Source organism: Corvus brachyrhynchos, unplaced genomic scaffold, assembly GCF_000691975.1.
Source record: "Corvus brachyrhynchos isolate BGI_N302 unplaced genomic scaffold, ASM69197v1 scaffold32, whole genome shotgun sequence".
Classification (NCBI taxonomy): Eukaryota; Metazoa; Chordata; class Aves; order Passeriformes; family Corvidae; genus Corvus; species Corvus brachyrhynchos.
In genome coordinates, this window is record NW_008237919.1 from 2,441,308 (window position 1) to 2,449,829 (window position 8,522).

The following is an 8,522-nucleotide window of genomic DNA, read 5'->3' on the forward strand; positions in this document are numbered from 1 at the left end:
CATACTCAGCTGACAATTACTCTGCTAAAGTTAAATAATTGCCATCAGCTTTCTCCTGAAGAAAACAAACAAACAAACAAACAAAAAGTTAACTCTTAGCCTCTCCTTGTGTTCCCCAGTATAATCCTAGTTCTGCGAGACTTCCCAAGACAGCCTGAGCACCAAAGTGCAAGGCACCTGTTCTAGGGGCAATGAAAGTTACAGAACTGATCAGAAATTATTGCATAAGTTTAGATGACACCCATATGGCTTCACATCTTAACACTCACCAAAACTAATGCTCTGTTTTCTTTCCCATAGTATGAAGAATACAACCACTGTCTACAGCTCCAGCATAATCTTCTATCCATCCATACATTCCACCAGCACTTAAATGTCAATTGACCTTGATATAGCTTTCTTTTTAAATCAAAATCAAATCTTTTCACTCTCTTTTCACCAGTCCATGCTCCTATCATCTCCCTCTTTGACCCATACAACCTTCTTCTTTATGGCCTGTCCATGATCTGCATAAATCTTTTCTGATGCATTGAAAATAATAAAATAAGCATGAAACAAAAATCCAAAATTTCTAAGGAAAGCAATGTCTAAACCAATCCGCATATAGCTATCATGTTCCAAAACACACAGCCTAATGGATATAGGCTTTCTAATTGCCTGCAATCATGGAAAAATAAGAGGCTACATTACTACAAACTAGGAAGAGAAAGTGTGACTTATTATCTCAATTTGGACTGCAAATCATAAAAGATGTCTTGGGGTGACCTTATGATGTGTATCCCATATCGCTGCCTATGCCCAGAAATTAATTTTTGTGCCTTTCTATGCCTCTAAACTGAGCCTGAGAAGGAGAAGGAAAAAACTGAGCAAAACTTTTTCAAAGCAGTTTGCAGCTTGTTCAAGGTCACACAGAGATAGCAGGTTTTTTTTCCCCCAGCTGCGGCAGGGGAGCGAGGAAGCACCCGGCTTGCTGCTTTCCAGTCAGCTTTTGGCCAGTTGTTCACTTTCCTTTTCTCTGGAGAGAGACTGAGAGTTGGACTTTGCTTTTGCTTCCCTGGAATTCCGGATTTTCTCCCTTTTCTACTGGACTGCTTTCAACCTCAGAGCACATCAGGAGGACTTTCCATTGGGCACAGAGGGCCTGGCCCTGGGCCAAGCCCCAGCTCTGAAGAGACCAAAGGAAGGACTCTAATGCTTTCCCAGGTTTTTCCTCCACAGCGAAAGATTTTATTATTTAGCATTATTTTCCTTTTCCTGTGCATTTGGTAAATAAATAGTTTTTATCTCCTTCACTTTCCTTCGAGGAAAATTTATTTTTTCCTGAACCTGGGCAGGGGAAGGGGTGGTTGTGCCTTCTCTCAGAGGATATATTTCTAAATTTGGCCAAACCGGAACAGAGTCTGAATAAATTTTTAATCCCTCAGTGCTTGACACTTCCAGAAGATGACAGATACTGACAAATGAAGACCCTGGAGACTATAAATGTAAGCAATTAACACCATCTATTAAATATTTTCAAGATATTCTGCAATAGGAATAAATAGGCAATGGGTTTATAATTTAGTCAAAAGCATTAGAATACAGATGCTCAGGCAAAATTAATTTCAAATTCACTAATGTCCTGTCATCCCTTTTCTTAGGAATTTACTCTCTACATCCTCAGGAAGCATTACATATTAGAACCTATTTTCAAATGGTCTTTACCATAGATGCCTTTTCTACATGTTTGCATGTAATCACAAAGTTTGTCTGAAAGGCCTCTGTGCGCAGGTATGCAACGGTACCTAACACTCAGGCATAAAGCTCAGCTTCTACACACTGAAAATCCAACCTTAACACCCAGAAAAGTCTTATCAAAAAGTGGAATACTAATTGAAGGAATTTAGTGCCTTCTCTATTTGCTGGGATACATATTTAGGGCTTTATCTGGCAAGGTCCTAAATGTGCTGCTCCTGACACTGTGAGCAATCAAGCATGTGAGTGAATTCAAACAGCTGACTCATTTCTTTGACTCTCTGTGTGCCATGTACATGCGCATTGGGTGGCACGTGACTGATGAAGTGCTTCACGGGATGTCAGCCAAAATGTGCAGACTTTCACACTGCTCAGACTAAGGGGGAAGTTAAACTCCCTAAATACTTCAAGAAAGTATGTGTGTTTATGCACAAACATGCATATACACATATATATACAGATGTTATATACATAGAAACACAATTTTCTGTGTGCATGTATTTCATACATTTATATTATCCTGGCATTGTGTATTTTATCTAAGTGACAAAGTTTGAGCCTTGTCCTGCTGAAACTGGTGAGTTTACAGCCACAGATGAAATTATTGCAGACCATATTTCTAGACACTTCTGAAGAGAAGTAACACATCCTTGATGCATAAAATGTGTAATTTACCCTAGTCCTGCTCTAGTTACACACAACAGAAAGTAGCCGTCTAAGTGAAGTAGCCTTCATCCATTTGAATTTCAGCATTGGTAAAATAAAATGTTTTGCAATTTAAGATGCTACAAATAAATTTTGAAATAGTGATGGAAGTATATATCTATATTACATATATCTTTACAGCTTCCATCACAGTCATCTTTGTATCTCTGCTGGAACATAAGGCCAGTCAGCACAGAAAAGATTGAACTCTGTCATTGCAAAAGACATTTCCTCAGATATTCATGGGCACTGTGGTTTTGGTGGGAAATTTCGTATATCCTGACAGAGATGGCGCATTTTCACAAAAGGGTTTTCCTTTTCAGTTTCCACATAAATCTGTGGAAGTTGCCACCAGCTACAATGGGAACAGAATTGGAAAGAATAAGAAGGCACAGGATCTTTTCCTGACTTTGCTGTTGAACATCTGCAAGAATTCCAGGAATTTATTTCATCTTTCCATGTCTTGATTATTGCAGATGCAAACTGGGGATAATTGTCCCCATCGTCCTTCATAACACACCACAAAATCCAGGCATAAAAGCTAATATTTAAACAACACCCAAACCCCACTAAATCTATGAAAAAAAAGATTCAATAACATTGGCTGGTGAGTTTGGATTGAGTGCTCTAATACTAATCTGGCTATTATTATTATTGTATTATTTATATGTATATTATTACAAACATGCTCATAAAATATATACCTTCCATATTTCATGTTTCTTGGGTTTTTATGACCATGGTCACTGGAGTCACTAAGGTGAGATATGTCAGCTTTAATTACCTGTATTTACAACTGTATTTCTCAGTTTGCACATCCCAAGTGATATTTCTTATGGCATAAATTTTCAGACTGGTAATAGAAGCTAAATACATTTTCCTTTAAAAGTTTGTGTAACCTGTGAAACACAAAGGCATTAAGCAGTTATATTTTTTTGAATCACTCTGTCTTTTGTAAGAATAGCTGTGTATTTAGTTCAACAGTGAAACTCAAAGTGTTTTATTAATGCAAAGGGAGCCAAATAACCAAGTACTGGAATGAATTGCAGGCTATTGAAAGCAGATAGTTGGCTTGTTCAATGTGCCCCTCATGAATGATGCCACTTCCCTTTAGAGTGGCATTGAAATAATCCAGATTTACTTTGCATTCTACAAAGTATTTTTAGGACATTCTATGATAAAGATAAGATATAGGAAATACATTACACAAAGAAAATACAATTTCTTAGCTTGAAACAGCAAAACTTCAGCATTTACCAAACAATTGCATGTAGCTTCTAGGATAAATGACTTTTGGTGAAATTACTTATAGGTTTTCACATGGGCTTACCACTACCGTTGGACTGCTGCACATGCATCAGAAAATTTATGAAATTTTGGCAATATTGGGAAGAACAATTACTTGTTTTTCAGATACAGGTGGATTCATTGGCTTACTAAAGGCAAGGGGTGAACTCCAATATAGGTCAATAAGATAATACTTTAGATAGGGAATTCAAGAAACCTTAAATAAAAAAATCCAAGGTGAACTGAAATATTTTGGTTAGTTCTCAATAGAGTGATCTGCAACTATGACTTCTTTCTCTAAAGAGTCTTCTCATAGTTTCATACTATGTGTCTCAGATATTTTTATTCTTTCCCGTTTTCTTTCTTCAGGCTTTGTTCATTTTTAATTATGTGTATAAATTTAATTGCTTATTGTCTTGGATATTCTTCCATAAAAATCTGTGTATCAGGACTGGTCACTCTTCATGCATAACAGTCGAGCAGCCTGGTCCCTGACCAGGTTACTGACAGTGGACCATGCCAAAAGCGTTCTGAAAGATTTGAGTCAGTCTTAAGACTTAAGATTTAAGTCAGTCTTCTTTAGAAAAAGTGCTGAGCAGATGAACAGAAAGAGCAAGCTGTGTTTTTAAAGACCCACTGCAAGAACTACACAAAAGTATGTTACAACTAGTGACCCAGAACCACAGCGTATTTAATGCATGGTAATATTAAGAGTTGTCAAGGGATGTATAAATTCCTCCCAAACCCCTCTACTCCTGAGATTGGTGTAGAATTTGTAGGGCATAGCAGCATTGTAGGGACGCAGTTTTTGCCAACAGCATTCTCAGCTGTGTTAGGAAAAGCACTGCCAGCAGTTTAAGGGAGGTGGTTCTGCCACTCTACTCAGCACTTTGAGACACAGCTCAAGTGCTGGGTCCAGTCCTTCGTTCCCCAGCACACAGTGACATGGATATGATGAAATGAGTCTAGAAAAGGGCCAGGAAGGGTCCGAAGCATCTGGCATGTGAGGAGAAACTGAAATGAGAGGGATGCATTAGCTTGGAGAAGGCAGGCAGGTTGTTAGCAATGCATACACATATATGCAGCAGTGAGCATACATATCTGATGGGGGGTTAAAGAAGAGAGAGCCAGGCCCTTTTCAGTGATGTCCAGTGACAGTTCAACAGCCAATGGGTTCAAAGGGAAAAAAAGAAAACTCCATTTAAACATATGAAAAAACCTTCTTTACCATGGCAGCAGATGAAACACCAACACAGGTTGCCCAGAGAGAGTGTGGAGTATCCATCCTCAGAGCTATTCAAAACCAGGGGGTTGGACTAAGTGATCTCCAGAGATGCCTTTCACAGTCAGCAGTTCTGTGATTCTCCTTCCCTAGGTAATGAGTTTTGGCATGTAGCACAGCTCCTCCTGAAATTTGTCCCTTCATTTGACAAAGATACACCCCCTTCAGCCCAACTGTAATTTCTTGTTTTCCCAAACTACCTTCTAATTTCAGCAAACACTTCTTGGGGCACCAATCTTGAATAAAACATATTGTAGGCATGTAAATATGAGGGACAATTTGTATAATGTCAATTTTCTCATTTATAACTAACATGCTTAGATTTAGATCAAACTCCAGAAGCAGGTAAACTTTATTTTTAATAATACCTACCTAAAGATTGGGAAAAAAAAAAAGCAGTGGACATTTTCCTCTAAACAGGAATCCAAATGTTGCTTATATCTAGATTTGAAACATATGATTACACAAGTTTATGGCATTAAAATCAGTTTTTATTTTCATGAAACTTCTCCTACTTGTAACAACCATAGGCACAGAAGTTAAGAAAACGTCTGACAGCATAGCTTGAAAAAAAAAAGATGCACTACAGAAAACAACATGTGGATGCCAGCTGCTACTCCCCCTTTAAAGCTTTTTCAGTCTCTCTTGCATTAAATAGTATCTTCTTTTACTTACTATTCAATACTGATGAAGCTGGCATTACCAGGCCCTCTGAAGCTGAACTGTTTGTGCTGTATTCGTTTTCCTTGCTAATATTGTAAAATAATTCACTTTTCTCAAAAAGAAACAGGAAAACAATATACAATGATCAAACCACCTGTGGAAGCACTTTTGAAGAATGTGAGAACATCTCAACAGTTTACGTTAGTACAAACACTGAAACCAAGAAGACTAGATTCAGACTTTACTTTTTAAGGCTGGAGGTAGTTTGGATGCATCATTCCAGTTGACATCTACCTCTGCTTTTGTTATGCTTCTACACAAACCCAAGAAAGCTGCTTCTTATAATTCACAAAAAGCATGACAATGTTCATTACAGTCACCGGGAATCCCCAGGTTTGCCATTATTGATGGGTAGCTCTCACATTCCCCTGTAGAGTTCAGTGGGGAAGTCAATCAATGGGTGTTTAACTCTGGCTGGCATCCTCTGCACTCACTCCTGCAGTCTGTCTGCTCCTGCCTCCTGCCAGCATCAACTCCAGAGCTTTTTTATTGCAGGGCTGGCAGCTGCCTCCATGTCTCTCTGCTCCAGCCAGCGCTGCACAGAGACATCTCTCAAGTGCTGGCAAGAGAGCTCAAAGAGATTCCAGCAGGCAGAGGAGATCCCCTGCCAGGCTAAAGAAGCAAAGGACTGAGGGAAAAGGAATCACTGGGCTATTTAATCCTTTATTTTCATGTCTGTATAAGGGACAGCAGGAAGTACGTGACCCCAAAGGAAAGAATTTTCTATCAAAAAATGGCACCGTTCTTTCTGTAAGCCTTTCCGTGCTCTCAGAAAGAAGCAACTTTTGCTTCTTGGAGGGATCAGAAGGAGTCTGCCAGGGTGACGAAAGAAAAGGAGAAGTTAGCCTCCTGACAATGGTAATAGGTTAAGCCAGTATGAAGGAAGCTTATACTGCAAAGATCTTCTAGGACTGAGAAGAAGATTGTCTTTGGTTCAGCAAAAGAGGAAATGCAATACCAGAGGATTAAGACGAGAAGGAACACAGTAAAAATGAGAAGCCAGAGAGATGTCCCTTTGCAGCAGCACTTTGAATAAACACAGCTGCAGGGGTCACAACGAGAGACAGGACATGACTAAGTCATACAGTCAGAGAAAACTGTTAGTAGGCCTGTGCTACAAGCAGTAAGACCTCAACACAGTCAAGTGAGAATAAAAAGAGAGGGAAGACAATGGAGAGCATGAGTCATGGATGGCATCCAAAACTGTATTTGTCAATAGGAGCATCATATCTAGAGAGTCAAGAGGAGAAACACAGACAGAAGCCTAGCACACCCCCAGCGGCCGAAGAAAGAGGAGCCAGCACTAAAGATTCAAAAAGTAAAAGTGAAGAAGAAATGGGAAAGGACAATTTTTTTGGAAGTGCACTGGGGTTTTTTAAGTGTTTGCTGGATTTGGCAAGAGGAATGAGAGTTACTAAAGCAGTCCATCAGTCAGAGCCAATGACGAAACACGGGCCTTTATATCTAAGTTGTTAAGTGGAGATATCAATGTGATATCCAGCTGATGGAGGATTGAGCCATACTGAAGGAGATGTAGGATTAGAACAGTTTTGAACAGCGTGTTTGGACAAGTTAGAGATGACAGGAATAAAATAGATGAAGTGATAGGTACAGGAAGGGAATCCAATGGGTGGTTTTATGACAGGGATGATCTGTGACTACATACCTTTATTTGAGAGGAAACTCAAGGACTTTGAGAAGTAGAAGGGAAAAAGGACAGGAGGAAGTAGACACACAGGATAGGAAGGGAAAGGATAATAAAAATGAAGAGAAATAATGAAGTCAACATTTGTGTAGCAGCAGACCAAGAAGCAAATACGGAAAAGGTTAATGACAGAAGTTATTAATTCTATATTTTAAATTTGGTTTTTTTCTGCAGAAGCAAATGAAGTAGTTGCAGTAGAACCTATTTGATCAAAGGAGGAGAAAGATACAGTGAAGTTCAAATTAAGAAAGTCATGTTTGTTGTAGGAGAAAAACTGAATGTGGATCTATGACTGAAGTGAAAAGATGAGGACATAGTGATAGCTAAAATGTCAAATTAAGTATCATCAGAGAAAAGTAGCTCAAGGAAGTGATAATCACAGCCCCATAGTCAGCATCTTATCCATAATCAGTTAGCCTTTCTCATTACAGCAGTGCAACTGATGTCCAAATATTATTCAGAAAGCTTCTCAGACGTGCTAGTTTCAGCCAGGGTAGAGTTAATTTTCTTCACAGTGGCTGGTATGGGGCTGTGTTTTGGATTTGTGCTGTACACAGTGCTGATAATGTAGAGATGTTTTTGTTGTTTCTGAGCAGGGCTTACACAGATCCAAGGCCTTTTCTGCTTTTGGTATGGCCACACTAGTGAGGGAGCTCAGGGCGCATGGGAGGTGACATAGCCAGGCCAGGTGACCCCAGCTGACAGGGGACATTCCAGACCATATGACATCATGCTCAGTATGTAAAGTGGGGGGATGAAGGGGTGGACATAGAGTGACAGCATTTGTCCTCCCAAGTGTAGTGAGTTGACTATGGCTAGGTACCAGATGCCCCGCCAAGCCACTCTATCACTCCCCCTCCAAGCGGGGCAGGGGAGAGGAAATAGGATGAAAAACAACTCATAGGTTGAGATAAGGCAGTTTACTAAAGAAACAAAAAAAAAAAAAAAAGAAAAGTTTGCGCATGCATAACCCAAGGGGAAGAAAATTAATGTCTACTTCCCATCAGCAGGCAATGTTCAGCCACCTCCCAGGAAACAGGGCTTCAGCACGAACAGTGGCTGCTCCAGAAGGCACACACTGTAAAA